Source organism: Lolium perenne, chromosome 4 (assembly GCF_019359855.2).
Source record: "Lolium perenne isolate Kyuss_39 chromosome 4, Kyuss_2.0, whole genome shotgun sequence".
NCBI classification, from domain to species: Eukaryota; Viridiplantae; Streptophyta; class Magnoliopsida; order Poales; family Poaceae; genus Lolium; species Lolium perenne.
In genome coordinates this window covers 338,420,999-338,440,350 of record NC_067247.2, presented here as the reverse complement: position 1 = coordinate 338,440,350, position 19,352 = coordinate 338,420,999, and the positions used below count along the sequence as shown (strand labels likewise).

General features: G+C 48.9%; 1 long non-coding RNA gene across 1 annotated transcript; it reads left to right on the top strand.

Moving 5' to 3' along the window:
* Nucleotides 1-13,693: 13,693 nt before the first annotated feature.
* Nucleotides 13,694-14,475, top strand: LOC139839329 (uncharacterized). Its single transcript, XR_011756913.1, has 3 exons — nt 13,694-14,009; nt 14,111-14,284; nt 14,364-14,475. It is a non-coding gene; the product is annotated as an uncharacterized lncRNA (long non-coding RNA).
* The last annotated feature ends 4,877 nt before the right edge of the window (nt 14,476-19,352 follow it).

Genomic DNA, 19,352 nt, shown 5'->3' with positions numbered 1-19,352 from the left:
CTGGGGGCTTTGGCTAAGTAGAAATGACAAGATTTTTAATGATAAAAATTGGTCTTTGTTGCAGGTTATCTACAGATGTACAGGTATTCTCCGTTCGTGGTTACCTCTTCAGCGGGTGGAGAACCGAGACCTATTTACGGAGGTCTGTACACGGTTGGAGGCTACGACGAGGGATACTTTTTCCCTACATGGATGGCAGCATAGCCTACGGATTGCAGCGCCATCTGCTTCTTAGGCGTTATATGATTCATCATTTCGATATGTATTTCGCCTAGTTTACTTTTATATACTTTGAATCTAGACACTTGAACGGCTGTGTGCATCCTGGTTATGCAGAGGCTGGATGTAATTGCTCCCAAAGTAATAAAGCATCCTTTATCGAAAAAAATATTTGACATCTCATGTACTTAATTTAATGACATTTCATATATCAGGAAGAAAAACAAGCGAATTGAATTTGAGTAAAGACTTTTTTTACTAATATTTTTCCCTTCCCAAAACTATTCAAGTAGCGCTTCGTCAAGTTTTGTTTCAATCACAAGTTCACAACTACATTACGAAAAGAAGTACGGTTTGTGGATCATATTTGTGACGACAGTGCCGTGGCAAAACTATACCAGAGACTTCAACTGGAGCTCACCTGCAACCGTATTACAACATGAACATATGTACGTATATATGGAGAACGCATACATTGCACGCACGAAACCAACTCGGCATGAATGGTACGGATGTAGCCTCCCATCAAAATATACGAAGCACAAAAAAAAAAGCGCACAAGAGTGATTCTACCACGGCATCAAAATCAGCTCCAGAGGCAGAATTTCTTTCAGGGTTCGTCATGCATGCTCAGTTTAGTTTTCCAATCTGTCAAACAGATTCTCCTCGTCTCGTCGTCTGCAGTGGTCGTCTGTAACACGTAACCGTGAACCGGGAAGAAATAACGGAGGCCTCCTGTGGTTAGACATACATACAGACGTACGTTTGGGTAAGCATTAACGACGTGTTTCCGATTCAGTATTGCATGCTTCTCCTCAGGTTTCCTTCCTCTCAATGTTTTATTTGGTATAAACAAACACACACTGCCTCAGATCTGTTCAGCCGCAGTGGCAAGTGCAGAGAGTGTACTCTGCCCTCTCTGGCATGATGGCTGCATTACCTGAAAAAACAAACATCTTTATTCTCAGGGAGGAAACTTAAATAACACAAGAAACTGTTGCTACTGCTGCTAAGAATGTTGCCCAAACATTTTTCTCTAGATTTGTCACTGTAAGAGAAAAATGATGGCTCGGGTGTCAAAGATATAGCCCTCTCAATAGATTCCCTGTCAGCAGAAGTGGCATATGCAGCCCTGTGAACACCAAAAAGAATCAGCAACAAAGCTCAGGTACCTACAAAGTGTCAAATTAATAGTAATACCCTTCAGCGTGGCGCTCCACAAGATTGTTAGAAAATAAACCGCGATTTATGTTTGTCGCGTGCGTCGTGTGTGTGCGCAAGTTTCTGCTCGTGTAGTTCCACTAGTGGAGAAGAGGCCTTTGGTTCCAAGCAAATGTCCCACTGCTGAACCAAACCGGGTCCAATGTCCCCATTGGACCCGGTTCGTTTCTGCCCAGGACGACCCCACCCGCTGGCGCCTGTCCTGTAGCGGTCTTTGGACCCGGTTTGTCATACAAACCGGGACTAAAGGGTCCACCGCAGGGCGCGGCAGGCCGTGTCAGTCTGGGGAACCCTTTAGTCCCGGTTTGTATGACAAACCGGGTCCAAAGGCCCCCCTCTGGCTATATAACCTTGCCCCTGCCCAAGTGTGAGCCACACTTAGCCATTTTTTCACTATCTTCACAAGAGGGGTGTATTGCTTTCCTCTCTTCTTCACATGCACAAGAGGTGTTCGATGAAATGCTTAAGAGGATTTGCCACTTGAGTTTACACAAATCAAGCCACACTTAACTTGCTTTTTTCTTCTTCATCGAGGTTAACAACTTTATCCTTTTCATCTGCAATTGATAAAATGCATGTGTATATATACATCGTGATGTTCTGTAATGGTTTTGATCAGCTTAATTATATCATGCGTATGAATCGGCAATGGATGTACATTGACCGACGGTTTGACGAGTTCACTGCGGGCCTGGATAATTTTATGGCCGTGGCGGAGGCAAACAAACATGGTGGCTTCATGTATTGTCCATGTGTGGACTGCAAGAATACCGTAAATTACGCTCACTCGAGTCTCATTCACAGCCACCTTCTGCGATCCGGTTTCATGCCCAGTTACTATTGTTGGACCAAGCACGGAGAAAGAGGGGTTATGATGGAAGACAATGACGAAGAGGAAGAGGATGATGACGGTTATCCCAATTTCCCTGAATACGATGATACTGCAGAAGGCAATGAAGACAATGAAGTAGAAGATCAAGAGGCACCAGATGAGCCTTTGATGATGATCTTGGCGGGCCATTGCTGATGCAAGGAGAGAATGTGAAACTGAAAAGGAAAGGTTGGCCTTCGACAAGATGATAGAAGATCACAACAAATTGTTATACCCAACTTGCGAAGATGGCTATAAAAAGCTAGGCAGCACACTGGAATTGTTGCAATGGAAGGCAGAGAACGATGTCACTGACTCAGGATTTGGAAAGTTGCTGACAATAATTAAGAGGAAGCTTCCAAGGGGTAACGAATTGCCCGCCAGTACGTACGAAGCGAAGAAGATTGTCTCGCCCTCTAGGATTAGATGTGCAAAAGATACATGCATGCATTAATGATCGCATCCTCTACCGCGATGAGTACGAGAATTTGGATGCATGTCCGGTGTGCACCGCATTGCGGTATAAGATCAGACGAGATGACCCTGGTGATGTTGAGGGCGAGCGCCCCAGAAGAGGGTTCTGCCAAGGTTATGTGGTATGCTCCTATAATACCACGGCTGAAACGCTTGTTCAGAAATAAAGAGCATGCTAGGTTGTTGCGATGGCACAAAGAAGACCGTAAGAAAGACGTGATGTTGAGGCACCCTGCTGATGGCTCCCAATGGAGAAAAATCGATAGAGAGTTCCCAAACTTTGCACAGGATGCAAGGAACTTACGGTTTGGTCTCAGTACAGATGGCATGAATCCTTTTGGAGAGCAGAGCTGCAGCCATAGCACCTGGCCTGTGACTCTTTGTATATATAACCTTCCTCCTTGGTTGTGCATGAAGCGGAAGTTCATTATGATGCCGTTGCTCATACAAGGCCCGAAGCAACCCGGGAACGACATTGATGTGTACACTGAAGCCATTAGTCGAAGAACTTCTACAGCTGTGGTCCCTAGCAGGTGTACGTGTGTGGGACGAGCACAAGCAGGAGGAATTTGACCTAAGAGCGATGCTTTTCGTAACCATCAATGACTGGCCTGCTCTTGGTAACATTTCAGGACAGTCAAACAAGGGATACAATGCATGCACACACTGTTTACATGAGCTTGAAGGTGATTATTTGGAAAAAGGTCAGAAGGTCGTGTACCTGGGGCATCGTCGATTTCTTAGGCTTACCCATCCCGTAAGAAAGAAAGGCAAGCATTACAACGGTGAGGCTGATCACCGGAGGAAGCCTCCCCATCGTGATGGTGTTGATATATTTGGTATGGTCAAGGATCTAGATGTAATATTTGGAAAGGGTCCTGGCGGACGGTCTGTTCCGAATGACGATGCCGGACACGCGCCCATGTGGAAGAAGAAATCTATATTTTGGGATCTACCCTTGGGAAGTCTTAGAGGTCCGCTCTTCAATCGATGTGATGCACGTGACGAAGAATCTTTGCGTGAACCTGCTAGGCTTTCTGGGTGTGTACGGGAAGACAAAAGATACACCAGAAGCACGGGAGGACCAGCAACGTTGGAAAGACCCCAAAAAGCTGCATGGGAGAGTTAAAGGACGTCATTTATCCAGCTACGCTCTTACAAAAGCAGAGAAGGAAATATTTTTTGAATGTCTTAGCAGTATCAAGGTCCCGTCTGGCTTCTCCTCCAATATAAAGGGAATAATAAATATGGAGAAGAAAACATTCCAGAACTTGAAGTCTCATGACTGTCACGTGATAATGACACAGTTGCTTCCGATTGCATTGAGGGGGCTTCTACCGGAAAATGTTCGACTGCCCATTGTGAAGCTATGTGCATTCCTCAATGCAATTTCTCAGAAGGTAATAAATCCAGAAATTCTACCGAGGTTGCAGAATGATGTGGTCCAATGTCTCGTTAGTTTTGAGCTGGTGTTCCCACCATCCTTCTTCAATATTATGACACATCTCCTCGTTCACCTGGTCGATGAGATTTCCATTCTCGGTCCTGTGTTTCTACACAATATGTTCCCCTTCGAGAGGTTCATGGGAGTCTTGAAGAAATATGTTCATAACCGTGCTAGGCCAGAAGGAAGCATCTCCAAGGGCTATGGAACAGAGGAGGTCATTGAATTCTGTGTTGACTTTATTCCTGACCTTAAGCCGATTGGTGTTCCTGAATCGCGGCATGAAGGGAGACTAAGTGGAAAAGGCACGCTAGGAAGGAAATCAATGATATGTAGGGACGGGATTTCTTTGACTCAAGCACACTACACAGTCCTACAAAGTTCCACCTTGGTGGCTCCGTATATCGGTGACCACAAGAACTTTCTACGCTCCCAGAACCCGGGGCAGTCGAACGATTGGATTAGACGTGAACACATGTCGACTTTCGGCGGTTGGTTGCAAAAACATCTCCTGAATAACAAACATATTGAAGATCAGTTGTACTTGCTGGCCCAGACACCATCTTCGACTGTAGTGACTTTCCAAGGGTACGAGATAAATGGGAATACATTTTACACGATCGCCCAAGATAAAAAGAGCACCAACCAAAACAGTGGTGTCCGGTTTGATGCAATAATGAATGAAGGCCCAAATGACACATATTATGGTTACATAGAGGATATATGGGAACTTGACTATGGACCTTCTTTTAAGGTCCCTTTGTTTAGGTGCAAATGGGTCAACAAAACAGGAGGCGGGGTTCAGGTAGACAAGTTGTATGGAATGACAACAGTGGATCTCAACAATCTTGGGTATAGAGACGAACCATTCGTCCTAGCCAAGGATGTGGCCCAGGTTTTCTATGTGAAGGATATGTCAACTGATGTCTACGTTCCCCCTCCTTTCCTGTAGACAGTGCTGGGCCTCCAAGAGCAGAGGTTTGTAGAACAGCAGCAAGTTTTCCCTTAAGTGGATCACCCAAGGTTTATCGAACTCAGGGAGGAAGAGGTCAAAGATATCCCTCTCATGCAACCCTGCAACCACAAAGCAAGAAGTCTCTTGTGTCCCCAACACACCTAATAGGTGCACTAGTTCGGCGAAGAGATAGTGAAATACAGGTGGTATGAATATATATGAGCAGTAGCAACGGTGCGTAAAATAGCTTGTCGGCGTGTAGTTGATGGTGGTAGTATTGCAGCAGTAGTAACGCAGTAAACAAGAAACAAGCAGCGATAGCAGTATTTAGGAACAAGGCCTAGGGATTACACTTTCACTAGTGGACACTCTCAACATTGATCACATAACAGAATAGATAAATGCATACTCTACACTTTTGTTGGATGATGAACACATTGCGTAGGATTACACGAACCCTCAATGCCGGAGTTAACAAGCTCCACAATTAATGTTCATATTTTAGTAACCTTATAGTGTAAGATAGATCAATAGACTAAACCAAGTACTAACATAGCATGCACACTGTCACCTTCATGCATATGTAGGAGGAATAGATCACATCAATATTATCATAGCAATAGTTAACTTCGCAATCTACAAGAGATCATGATCATAGCATAAACCAAGTACTAACACGGTGCACACACTGTCACCTTTACACACGTGCAGGAGGAATAGAACTACTTTAATAACTTTGCTAGAGTAGCACATAGATAAATTGTGATACAAACTCATATGAATCTCAATCATGTAAAGCAGCTCATGAGATCATTGTATTGAGGTACATGGGAGAGAGATGAACCACATAGCTACAGCGAAGCCCTCAGCCTCGGGGGTGGATTACTCCCTCCTCATCATGGAGGCAGCGATGGCGGTGAAGATGGCGGTGAAGACGGCGGTGGAGATGGCTCCGGGGGTAATTCCCCGTCCGGCAGGGTGCCGGAACAGAGAGTTCTGTCCCCCGAATTGGAGTTTCGCGACGGTGGCGGCGCCCCTGGAGTCTTTCTGGAGTTTCGTCAATCGGTATCGAAGTTTTAGGTCACGACGGCTTAAATAGGCGAAGAATCGGAGTCGGAGGGTCTCTGGGGGGCCCACACTATAGGGGGGCGCGCCCCCCCCTGGCCGCGCCGGGGTGTGGTGTGGGGCCCCCAGGGCTCCCCTCTGGTCCTTCCCGGGTGTTCTGGATGCTTCCGATGAAAATAGGAACTTGGGCGTTGATTTCGTCCGATTCCGAGAATATTTCGTTACTAGGATTTCTGAAACCAAAAACAGCAGAAAAAAGAACCGGCCTCTCGGCATCTCGTCAATAGGTTAGTTCCGGAAAACGCATAAAAATGATATAAAGTGTGAACAAAACATGTTGGTATTGTCATAAAACAAGCATGGAACATCGGAAATTATAGATACGTTGGAGACGTATCATCAACCAAACCAAGAAAAAGGAAACATAAGGAAACAAATACATCAAACGATGAGCCAAAGCGCCACATAGTTCTTTCTGGAAAAAGAAACATCGTGGGAGTGGAGGACAAGACAGACATGTCAGAAGATTATAATCAGTTTGATCACCCTTCAGAGTGAACATTGATCCAAGCATCAAGTTAAATGATGAAGATGCTCCATGGTTACGACCGAAGAAGATTAATTAAATGATGAAGATGCTCCATCATCAAGTTAATTGAAGAATGTTCATGGCACAAATGAGTATCTCAACATGGCAATCAATTTCCCATTTATTTTTGTGTAATCATGTAACTGTATGTAAGATATTAAAAGTGGAGATGCGCCACGGGAGATTTCCCAACCCTTTCCCCAACACTGTTAGATGAGATGTAGTCGTTCAGGGGCTTGGCAAGGCGTATCGATGCTCCTTTTATAGGCACGGCACCTCTTCTACTTTGTCTTGTTCCTTCGACAGGGCGTCGTGCGCTACATGCTTTATCTCATCGAGCAGTGCGTCCACCCATGCGTTCTTATCCTGCCGACATCTTTAGTCCCGGTTGTACCCACCAGCCGGGACTAAAGGTTACCCACACGTCCTTATCCCACCGACAGTTTTGTTAGATGACACAAAAAAGGATCTTTAGTCCCGGTTGTACCCACCAGCCGGGACTAAAGGTTACCCACACGTCCTTATCCCTCCGACAGTTTTTGGCGCCACTGCGTTCCCGCCTATTTTTCTTCCCGCGCTTTCCACTGCTTCCCGCCTCCGTCCTCCCGCCATTTTTTCACTATATATATGTTGGCTTGGCCTCCATTTACATATCACATCTAGACTCATATCTGCAAACCTCATCACCAGGTCACATGGCTTCCATCGTATCTCTAACCCTCCGGGAGGCGGAGGCGCATTGCGCGTCGAACTACCCCTGCCCGCCGGGCTACCGCGTCCCTACCGGCTGGTTGCTGAGCGTCGGAGGGGTACCGGTCCCTCCTGTCCCTCTAGGTGTGGCGCGCGAGATGGCCATCACGAACCACTACTACTTCGAGCTCACGCCAGAGCAGCGGAGGAATCCCCAGTGGCATCCCGACTACAGCCCGACTTGGGAGAGCTTCTTCATCAATCGGCACGAGGAGGGCGGCCCGCCTCCTTCGAACTTCAACGAGGCCGGCCGTCGGCTGTGGTGGCGCGACCGAACTCTACAGGGCGTCATGGCCCACCGTGGCCCCCGCCTGCGCTACCCTCAGTCCCAGCCCACGCGTGCTCTCCCGCCGAGGTTTGACTACCGCGACCCCGATGCCAGCGACGATGATGACGGCGACTACGACGACTACAGTGGCGAGTACTATAGGGCTAGGCACGAGTATGACTGAATGACTCGAACAGTCGAATCTGGCCATGTATCTTAATTAATTTTCAGTTGAGCTAGGCACGAGTACTATAGGGCTAGGCACGAGTACTATCTGGCCATGTATCTTAATTAATTTTCAGTTGAGTTCTGTACTTTAATTCCACATGTAATCTGGCGGGAAACTTTTCTCATCATCAGCGTCTGCCACAACGACTTTATTGAAAACACAATAAAATAGATAAACAACTAGTCTAGTCGATCTACTCGTCGTCGGAGGTTGTCTCGGTCCAAATGTCGTCCCACCGAGGGTCGTTGTCGGCCCAAGTTGTATTCGGGTTATCGAGCTCGAACACGGCGAAGCCCGACGATGGCACCTGTTGGACCTGCGTTGTGCCCGGAGGTCAGCGAAGAACGCGGCGGTGTTGTCGACGTCGTTGGGGAACTGCGCCCTCCACTGGCGCATCAACTCCTCGTCGTGCTCGGCGATTGCGATCCGGCGCTGCACCTGGCGGTGGCGGCGACGGTCCTCGTCGTCGACGAGGCACGGCGTCGGCGCGAGGAACTCCGCCTCCTCTAGCGATTCGACGTCTGGGAAGTTCATGTCGCACCGTGGCCGCCGAAATCGCCATGCGGCCGCGTCGTAAGCGCGCGCCGCCAGCTCCGGGGTGTTGTACGTGCCGAGGGTGAGCCGGAAGCCACCGACACGCATCTCGGCGTAGAACCTACCGTTCGGCCGCGCTCGGACGCCACGGAAACTGGACGAGCCGCGACGGCGCGGCGGCATCCCGGCGACGAATGAACGGAAGCGACGGCGACGTGTGGTTCCGCGCGCACGCGGCGCTTTATAGCACAGCGACGCGGCAAGTTTGGCGACAGGTGGCGCGGGGAAGCGGCGGGGCGTGGCACGTGGAAGCGGCGGCGACAGGTGGCGCGGGGAAGCGGCGGGGCGTGGCACGTGGAAGCGGGATCTACATGTCGCACGGCGGTGGCGGCGGGGCGAGGCACGTGGAAGCGGCGGCGACATGTGGCACGGGGAAGGGACACGTGTGGCGGTGGCGGTGGTGGGCAGTACACGGCGGTGGCCCGTACATGGCGGTGACGGTGGTGGCCAGGCGGTGGCGGTGGCGGTGGTGGGCAGTACACGGCGGTGCCGACGGTGGCCAGTACACGGCGGTGGCGGTGGTGGGCAGTACACGGCGGTGGCCCGTACATGGCGGTGACGGCGGGGCGAGGCACGTGGAAGCGGCGGCGACACGTGGCACGGGGAAGGGACACGTGTGGCGGTGGCGGTGGTGGCCAGTACATGGCGGTGGCGGTGGTGGGCAGTACACGGCGGTGGCCCGTACATGGCGGTGACGGCGGGGCGAGGCACGTGGAAGCGGCGGCGACATGTGGCACGGGGAAGGGACACGTGTGGCGGTGGCGGTGGTGGGCAGTACACGGCGGTGGCCCGTACATGGCGGTGACGGTGGTGGCCAGGCGGTGGCGGTGGCGACAGTGGCCACTACACGGCGGTGGCGGCGGTGGACACGTGTGGCAGTGCGGTGGCTTTTTTTCATTTGAAATAAGGCGGGAATGAAATTATTTATAAAATGTGGCCTTTGGACCCGGTTTGTATTACAAACCGGTACTAAAGGCCTTTTTTGCGCGCGCAGCGAAAACGCAGCAAAAATGGCCTTTAGTCCCGGTTTGTATTACAAACCGGGTCCAAAGGGGGGCCTTTGGACCCGGTTTGTAATACAAACCGGGTCCAAAGGGGGGGTGCAGTATATAACTGACACTTCGTCTCCGCGCGGAGATCAATCGCGCGGAGACGACGGGAACGACGCCGCCAGGCTGCCCCGCCCGCGACTGCCGCCCACCGCGCCGCCGCCCACCGCGCCGCCGCCCGCTGCGCCGTCGCCGCCCGCCGTCCCCGCCGTCCGCCGTCCGCCCACCGCGCCGCCGCCCACCGCCACGCCCGCGCGCCCGGCTGCTGTCCGCGCGCCGTCCGCCGCCGCCGTCGCCCGCCGCCGTCCGCCGCGCATCGCCGTCCACCGTGCCGCCGTCGCCGTCCGCCGTGCCGCCGCCGCGCGCGCTTTCCTCTCGGCCAAGGGCGCCAAGGTGAGCCCCGGCCACCATTTTTTTTTTAACTTTTTAGATTTTTAGATTTTTGTTTTTATATATGTTAGATTAATTAGTTTAGTACAAAAATAGTTACAAAACTAGTTACAAAAATTAGTACATAATTTGTAAATTAGTACATAATTAGTACATAATTTGATTTAAATTAGTTACAAAAATTTATTAGTTTGTTAGTGTTAGTGTTAGATAAAAAATTAGTGTTAGTGTTAGATAAAAAATTAGTTAGTTTGTTAGTGTTAGTGTTAGTGAAAAAGTTAGTGTTAGATAGAAAATTAGTTAGTTTGTTAGTGTTAGTGTTAGTGTTAGTTTGTTAGTGTTAGTGTTAGTGTTAGAAAATTAGTTAGTTTGTTAGTGTTAGTGTTAGTGAAAAAGTTAGTGTTAGTGTTAGTGAAAAAGTTAGTGTTAGAGTTAGTGTTAGTGAAAAATTAGTTAGTTAGTGTTAGTGTTAGTTAGTAAGTATGTAGTGCCACCGCGCCCCCGGCCCAAAATAAAGTATGTAGTGCCGGCGCCCCCCAAACGGTAGTGCCGGCGCCGACTAAGTAGTGAATTTATTTTTTAATTTATGTTAACGTTGGTACATATATATATGATTTGTTTTCGTAGCTACGATGCCGCGACAGCCGCCGCGCCGTGGTCTGACTCTTCTAGAGGAGATGGAGCAGATGGGGGAGGTCCGGGACTGGGCTCCGCCGGGGTGGCACTGGGAGGTCTTAGCTTCCGGGTCGCGCACCTTGGTGCGGAATCCGGGTCCCGTTGTCGACCCGGATATTCTTTGGTGGAGGTCTTATGGGCCACGGTCGTTTCAGAGGGAGCCGGCCCCGCCGGAGGAGGTAGCTCAGCGCATTGAAGCGGAGGACCAGCACGTTCGCCGTTACATGTACGCGTTAGACAACATGTATAGGACCGGATGGAGCGTTATGCGGGGATCTCATGTTAGCTATGCTCCCGTTGTTGTTCCGTGGCTTTGGGGGCACACCCAGCGCGGCTCAGGACCCGGTCGGCGCCCTCTAGGACCCGGTCTGCGCGGTTGAGTGGTTGTAGTAGTGATTGATATGTATTAGGGTTAAATAAACATGAACCCGATCTATGTATGCATGTAACTGCAGTATCTGCTTTCAGCACTATATTATCGATCCTTAGTTAAGAACTACACATATGTAACTCCATTTTCAGTTTCGCATTATCCTTAATTTGATCATATGATGGTTCCTATGTATAGCTTGCAGGTCGTTGTAGAAAGCATGGACAGAGATGAAATTCAAGAAAATTTCATGGAGGAACTCATAGCAAACGGTACTCTGGATGATCGCGACGACGACGTTATTCCAGATGATGGTGGTGACGATGTCACCGCAACTTATTTGAATGACTCCGGTGAGGGAGCGGAGGATATTGAGGAAGAAGATCCTAGTGGCGCCGGTGAGGAACAAGATCATCATAATGGCTCCCGAACTGTAGTTATCACCGAGGTATATAAATTAATTAAGCCACTGTTGATCGACTAGATGCATTAACTAATGAAATTGTACTGACTATGAACTATTTCTTTTTTAGCCCTCCGGATCGAGCACTTCTTCTGTAAAGTCGAGGAAGCGAGGCCCGGCCAAAAAGTTGGATGACGGTGTTAGGCACGACATCACCCACATCGAGAAGGATGGTAAACCGATTGCTCCAGAGAAAGGTGCAAAGTCATTTATAGCTCAATGCGGAGTGCTTGTTAGGGACCACGTCCCGATCACCGTTCGAGAATGGCACAAGCCGAAGGGACTAGTGCTGTCTGCAGAGGAAGAAGCTCAAGGTCTTTATATCGATGATGTAGCCAAAAACAGCATTATGAACAAGCTCATGTCACATTTCAACATAGTACCCGAAGAGGGGGGTGACGCTGAAAAGGCCAAGATGGAGCAGGCCCTCCGCGAGTTTGGCAAGAAGAAGATGGCCGAACTATTCAAGAGCCACAAGAAAAGATTGCGCCGCCTTATCAAGTTAAAGAAGACTCCGGACAGTGAGAAGGTAAAAAATCACTGGGACGAATTCGTGAAGTACAACACGGAGTCAGAAGAATTTTTGAGAAGGTCGGAAATAAATAAGGCAAATGCTGCGTTGAAGCTATATCACCAAATTCTGGGTCCAGGTGGATACATGGCTAACCATCCTAAGTGGCAGGCAGCTGAGGCGGAACTGACCAGTAAAGGGATCAGATTAGGGACACACGGTTGGATCGAACGGTGCAAGGAGTGGTTCTACGGGATTGGGGGAACATTGGATCCAGAAACAGGGAAGTGCATCTATAAGAAAGCTCATCTGAAGGTTCCCATTGATGCCCTGGAAAAAGCACATAGGAACATGGAGGCGGGGTTGTTCCAGCCCGAAAGAGAGAACGATGAGCTGACACGCGCCCTTGGGAACAAAGAACACGGCGGACGAACACGAGGCACATCAGGCTCCGTTCCGTGGAAGTATGGCTTTCCTGCGGAAAGGAAGAGATTTCCTGATAAAAGCTATGAGAGGAGGAAGGCAAGGGAAACAGACCGCCTGGCTAACTTAGAGGAGGGTATGAGCACCATGCAAGCCCAATTAACCATGGTAACCCAAGTACTTACATCTCAGATGGCTCGGGGGCAGGCTGTAGATCCTGCACTGCTCAATGCCCTCGCCCCGCTGCAATCTCAACCACACCGGAAAAGCAGCGTGGCTTCCTCTCAGCAGGTGGATAATGATGATGATGATGACCAGGTGGTCGAGCCTCCTCGCTACCCCCCCGTGGATGATCTCACTGAGAGCCGTCCTTGTGAGCTGCATGTTAAAGTTTTCAACCTATCCTTCAAGGCGGCGGTCGGCATCCTCTTACCTACAAGGTCTTACCATTGCCGTCCGGTCCAAGACGACTTTGCTGTTGTGATGGTGGATGAAGTGTTGAGAGAGTATGAGGGGTTGGTGCTTGAGCACCCTGCAGGTGAAGATGGGGAAATCAAAGAACTGGGAGAAGCCCGTAGAACCACCGTGCAATGGCGGAAGGAGAACATTGTGTTTCCAGGTGAGAAGCCAACAAGCAGGCCACCTCCGCCTCCTCCGCCACCTGTGCAGTCTCCTCCGCGTGATGATTCTCCTCTGCGCGATGATGATTCCCCTATCCATGACCAGTCTCCTCCGCGTGAAAATACTCCGCCGCCTCCTCCTCCTCGTCAGGAGACTCTGCCGCTTCCACCTAAGCAAAAGAGGAAGCGGTCCGCGGCACCTCCTACAGCTCCGAAGAGATCATCAACTCCAATGAGGGCACAGACTCCAGAGTTGTTACCACATGAGCAGACTGAAGAGCAAAAGGCGTTTCTTGCGCCGAAGAAGATGTTTATTCCACCGCAGACAGTGAAGCACTTTGCCGAGACGAGAATGAAGAGACCTGAGCTGAGAGCTGATTATGACCGCTCTCTTGGACAGTCCTCTAGAGCGAGCAAAGAAGCAAAAAGTCGCCCAACTTGGACGAGCAGACATTCAGGCCGCACCCCACTTCATCGTGGAGCCATATCATGATCCAGAGACGGCATCGATGATCGAACGGGCGGCTAGAGCTCAGGGAGCATCAGTTGAGTACGAAGATTACTATCCAACGGCTCAAGTGGTAAACAAGTATAGATACGGATCTGATCTCGTCAAACCTGGCGAGCTCGCGCGTCTAGGGACTCAGATGCGAAGGTTGCATGACTGGTACCTGAAAGCCTGTCGAAGATGTGAAAGCTACATCACGGTGTATCTTAGAGATGAGCATTACTTCCGGGGGGAAGACGAGATAAACCTTGAGTTAGAAGAACTGTTTCAGTTATTCAATCAAGACGCCCTCGACAAAGCTGTCATCAGTTGCTACTGCCTGTAAGTGATTTATTTGTGTAATTAAGTTTGTAGCTCATTCATTTGCACTAACAATTATCCTCATTATATTCTTTGTGTACGCTATACATTTAATTATGCAGAATGAAGAAGCTGGAATACAAAAGAGGCAAGCTCCTACCGCTGGGGTTCATAGACCCAAACACAGTTCATGAAGTTACGGTTCGACGGTACCCCAAGGACACAGAGGACAACATCGTAATGTTTTTAGAGAAGCAAGCAGACAAAGAGGATATATTCTTTCCCTACAACTTCAAGTGAGTGTTATATATAACATACATTATGCTTGTGCACCTTCCACTTTATTCTCGTAATCATTGAGCTATGCTTGTGCAGTTTCCACTTTATTCTCCTAATCATTGATCTTCACCTTGGAGTCGTAAACGTCATGGACTCGAAACGTAAAGAATATGCGGAATGGGCGGACATGGCTGCCATCCTCCAGAGGTAGTTTCAATCAATTTCGTATTGGCATCTTCATCTGCTCTAATTCGAAGATATCATCAACTAATCAATTACTCATTTACTCATTATTTTTTGCTGAGCAGGGCTTGGAACGGTTCATCAATACTGTTCCGGGTGAATGGAAACCGGAGCTTACATTTAGAGATTACCCTGTAAGTAGTACTATATATATAGCTATGTCCGTGAAACTTTATATATGATATTTACTTTCAATACGATGCTTGATTATTAGTTTGATCGAACTATTTTTTCGTAAAGTGTATGAGGCAGGAACAAGGGAATAACTTATGTGGATACTACGTCTGCACCTTCATGCGTGACATGTCCTGTCCCAAGGGTGGGGATGCCCAAATACACCACACTCGTGTACGATAACAAATTTTCACAATTAATCTTAATTAGTACCATCTATTGTATTGAGTTCCATTCATATATTGATCTCCTTTTTTAAATATAGATGACACGCCTGCGGGACACTCTCATAACAGCGGATCAAATAAAAGCAATTCAAGAGAAAATCGCGGGATTCTTTATTACCGAGGTCCTTACCCCAGGTGGAGAGCACTATCGGAAGATCGTGACGGCGGAGGATATTCGTTCAGAAGATGTTGTATTGTAAATATGCATGCATTACGTGTACTGTGTTGACTATGTCGTGTACTGTTGACGATGTCTATATATATTCATGACGATTTTTTGTGGTTTCTTGAATGATATATATATGCATTGCTGAAACTCTGCCGCGGCAGAGAAACGTCCTGTTTCTCTGCCGCGGCAGAGAAACGCTGGTACAGCCTAAATCTGTGCCGCGGCAGAGAAACATAGGCCCGGTTCGTACCACGAACCGGGACCAAAGCCCTTCCACCGCGAGCTCCCTGGCCGCACCACGTGTCGAGGCCTTTAGGCCCGGTTTATCTTTGAACCGGGACTAAAGGGTACCCCCTTTAGTCCCGCCTAGTTGGTCCCGGTTCGGGAACCGGGTCTAAAGGCCCAAATGGACCGGGCCTATTGCCCCGTTTTCCACTAGTGTTCCTGTACATAGCATGCAATATGGACCGTTTAGGCTGGTGCCAATGCATCACCACACTACAGCCTGCCACGTCAGCTTTTTTCCTCACTCTCACCCCACTCTCACCCCACTCTCACCTCATGGTGCCAGTGCACAGGTTATAGTGTCAGCTCTCACTTCTCTCTCCTCCACATCACCATTTCTTTTTTAGATTAAGTTATTTCACTCGATTTTTTGTAGACATTCAAAATAATGCAAGAAAATTATTTTATTCAACTAAAAATGTTACCGATTACATAATAATTAATAAAATTGCATAATAAATTTTAAAAATTACATAATAAATAGAAATTCTACTCCTCTTCCTCTTCCTCTTCTTCCTGCTGCTCCTCCTCGTCGTCATCATCTTCCAGACCAAGCTCTTTTTCCACCATCTTGATGGCCTTCGCATGTTTGCGCTTTTCTGCTTCGTTCATGTCGTCGGTTGATCGGTCTTTCCTTTTGTTCCATTGCTTGAATAGCTTAGCCTTCACTAAACCCTTCATCATGTTCCTCATCGCGAAGGATTTACTTCCTACCTCACTGCTTGATGAGGATTCCTTCCCCTTCCTCCTACCCTTACGTGACGCGGCCTTGGCCCTATCGCGGCCCGTTGGACGCTCCTCCTCCGTCGTCGCCTCGCTAGAGCTGTACTCACCAGAAACTCCCAGACGGCTTCTCTTGGATGTGGAATCGGTTCCACTAGCAGGACCATGTTGTCCTTTCCACTTCGCTTCATTGCGAACAGCTTCCCACCAGTGGTGCCGTCTGAACGGCTGAGTCACTCTTTTGTCATTCACGTACCTCTCCATTGCCGCCCTCATGACCATTCCATCGTCCGCTCCACTCTGACGTAACGATTCTTCTTGGATGTGGTATGCATTGAACAGGGACACCTCCTTGTTGTAGGAGTTCCAATGATCCTTCAGTTGCTTGGAGGTCCGACGACGGGCAGGCTCGGAGGTAGAGTTGAAGGTTTCAGCGATCTGACCCCAAAAACTAGTGCCGGTCTTGCAATTACCGGCGACAGAGTCCTTGGAGTTAAAAATCCAAGCATGAACCTACCCCGAAATAGATATTGTAAGTGAAAAATCCAAGCAAGAACCAACCCCGAAATAAATATGTGATGGGTAAGTAAAGTACCAGTTTTTTCTCTTCCGAAGGTGTCCAGTCAAGCCTATTTGCACGCGGTGGTACGATTGTTTCCGCGGCATTGGACTCGGAGCTTGGAGCACTGGCTTCAGGAGGTGGTGGAGGGTACGGACCATATGGCGTGTATGGATATAGAGGTGGAGGGTATGAACCGTACGAAGGTGGTGGGTAAGGAGGTACAGTGCCACTCCCGCTACCTGTAGGTGGAGCATGTGGAGGTGGTTGGGGGTATGGATACGGAGGCGGAGGGTATGAACCATATGGTGCCGGAGGTGGAGCGTATGGTCCATATGGCCCCGGAGCTGGTGTGCCGGAGGAGTATAAAACTCGAGGAAGCAGCGAAGAACCGACATTGGAGCGACGATGTGTCGGAGAGACATCATCTAGCTGTATTGGTGACCCGTCGGCACCCAAGAGATCCGTGAACGTGGTCATATCTGGTGGAGTCCAACCGGACATGGTGGAGAAGATTTGAGAGAGTGAAGGAGATGAATGAGATGAAATGGGTGTGGAGTGAGTGAAACCATATGGGGGTATTTATAGGGGGTGGGGATGAAATTTTAGGGTTTTTTGGCTTTTTTTCGGATTTTTTGAACCAGCAACGGCTACCCCAATGGCTAGCTGATGTGGACGAATCAGATCGCGCCACGTCAGCTAGCCATTACACCCTCTCGCCCGCCTCTCGCCCGCCAGTCGCCTCTCTCTCGCCCGCCTCTCGCCACCCTCTCGCCCCCAGCGCTACCGCCCCGTGCTGCCAACGCTGCCGCCCCACTCTCGCCCGCCTCTCGCCTCACTCTCGCCCCAGCGCGGGCGGTAGCGAGCGATACCGCCGGGCGCCCGCGCCACCGCCCCGCGCTCTCGTCTCGCTGCGCTGTCGCCCGCCTCTCGCCCCGCTTCGGGCGGTAGCGCCCACACTACCGCCTGCGTTGGCACCAGCCTTAGAGCTGATTGACTCAGGTTGTTTAGAGCTGTTAGAGCAGCCGCATCATACGCGTATGTGCGCGTCGTGCACGCCCGCCGGATCGCAGCGGCAGAGTGGAGAGCGTGGAGTTCGTGCTCCCTAGCGTTAGGCCCAGCTATAAAACCTCATGTATGTGCTTGCTTGTAAGTACTGGTACGAGCCAGCTGAAATAAAAAAGAAAGAGTCGGGTGTTGGTGCGTCCGTGGCGACGTTCGTGCGCTGGCAAGAAATCTGTGTTGTCTCCCTTCTTCTACCTCCGTCTGTGCGAGAGAGAGAGAGAGAGAGAGAGAGAGAGAGAGAGAGGGCAGCGGCGTTTGTCGCTGGAGGGCTGGTTCGGCGTGTGTCGCCGAGGCCAGCCCCAACAAAGATGCATTGGGAATGCTTCCTTGGTTGCGGCAAAATGCACCTACACAAGTCAACCAGAGCAAGACATGAAAGGCTGGTGATGCCGGAAGACGGGGAAAATAACTGGATAGTATCCTTTGTTCATACATTTGTCATGAGAATAGTACTGGGGCCAGCATTCTCTTCGAAACTGGCATGAAAACCTAAGGGAAGACAAAATTTGATTAAGATTTTAACTCCATCTGTGAATGTAAATAATATTAGAAGTGACAAACTTGAGCTTGTAAAACCAAAGTGTGAGTGCACTGAACAGATGATAAGAGATCCCCATTTCAAAATAACCAAATAAGTGAAAGGTATTTTGTACCCTCATGCAGCCCCGTGAAGTACAAAAGTATCCTACCCAATTAAACATATATTACCTGGCGATGAGAGTTGAAAAAACACTGGACAACCAACTTAGTTTTAAGGCAAAATTGACTCCAGAAAAATAGTCAGGAACAAGCACTAGCCCTAATAGTCAGAAACGGAGAAGGGAATTAGACCGAAACGTGCTGGTTTAGTACAATGGAGAATATTCCAAGATAAAAAGGAACTAAGATTGACACCGCCAGCATGCAATGCACATAGAAACATGGGGCGATTCGAGTAGGTAAATCCTGGCAGACTAACCAACTGATGTCCAGACTTCTTCAGGGGGTAAACATTAATGAAAAAAAATATCACATATACCTTTTACATGCTGTTGTTAACTCGAATCTTTGGTATAGTAGTCATAGTATAGTGGTTTATGATCAGATCGCAAATAGAGCAGGAAAAGCTTCTCCTGCAATAGCGCCCTACCTATGCACCATTATGTAATAGGTCGCTAATAAACTCCCGCCTGAACTGCAATGCTTCTTAAAAGGCATGCACATAAGTTCTGTTGAGATAAATACAAGATTGAAGGTCTAGTTGAAATAACCAACCGCGAGGCATGCACACTGTTTGTAAATACAAAACTGCCACCATGCTAATAAATGCTGATGGTCTAGTTTGAAACCTCGCAAAAAAGGGGTCTAGTTTTAGAAAAGCATCAAGGTCGACAACAATACAGAGAAAGCTCACTTTTCACCCCTGTAACAAATATATAGGGTTTGAGGATAGCTATCTCATGGACATATATCACATATGCTTCTCTTAGCTAATATCACTGAAGTGAGTAACTCACAAGGGACTTCCCCCACGTTTCAACTATTTAGTTATTGCTGCACAGAAAGACAAGACACCAAACAAAACCGCAGTTAAAACTCTCTTTGCCTGACAGCCAGTGAAAGCACATTGACCTAGGTCATTCACTAAGTAGCATGATTTT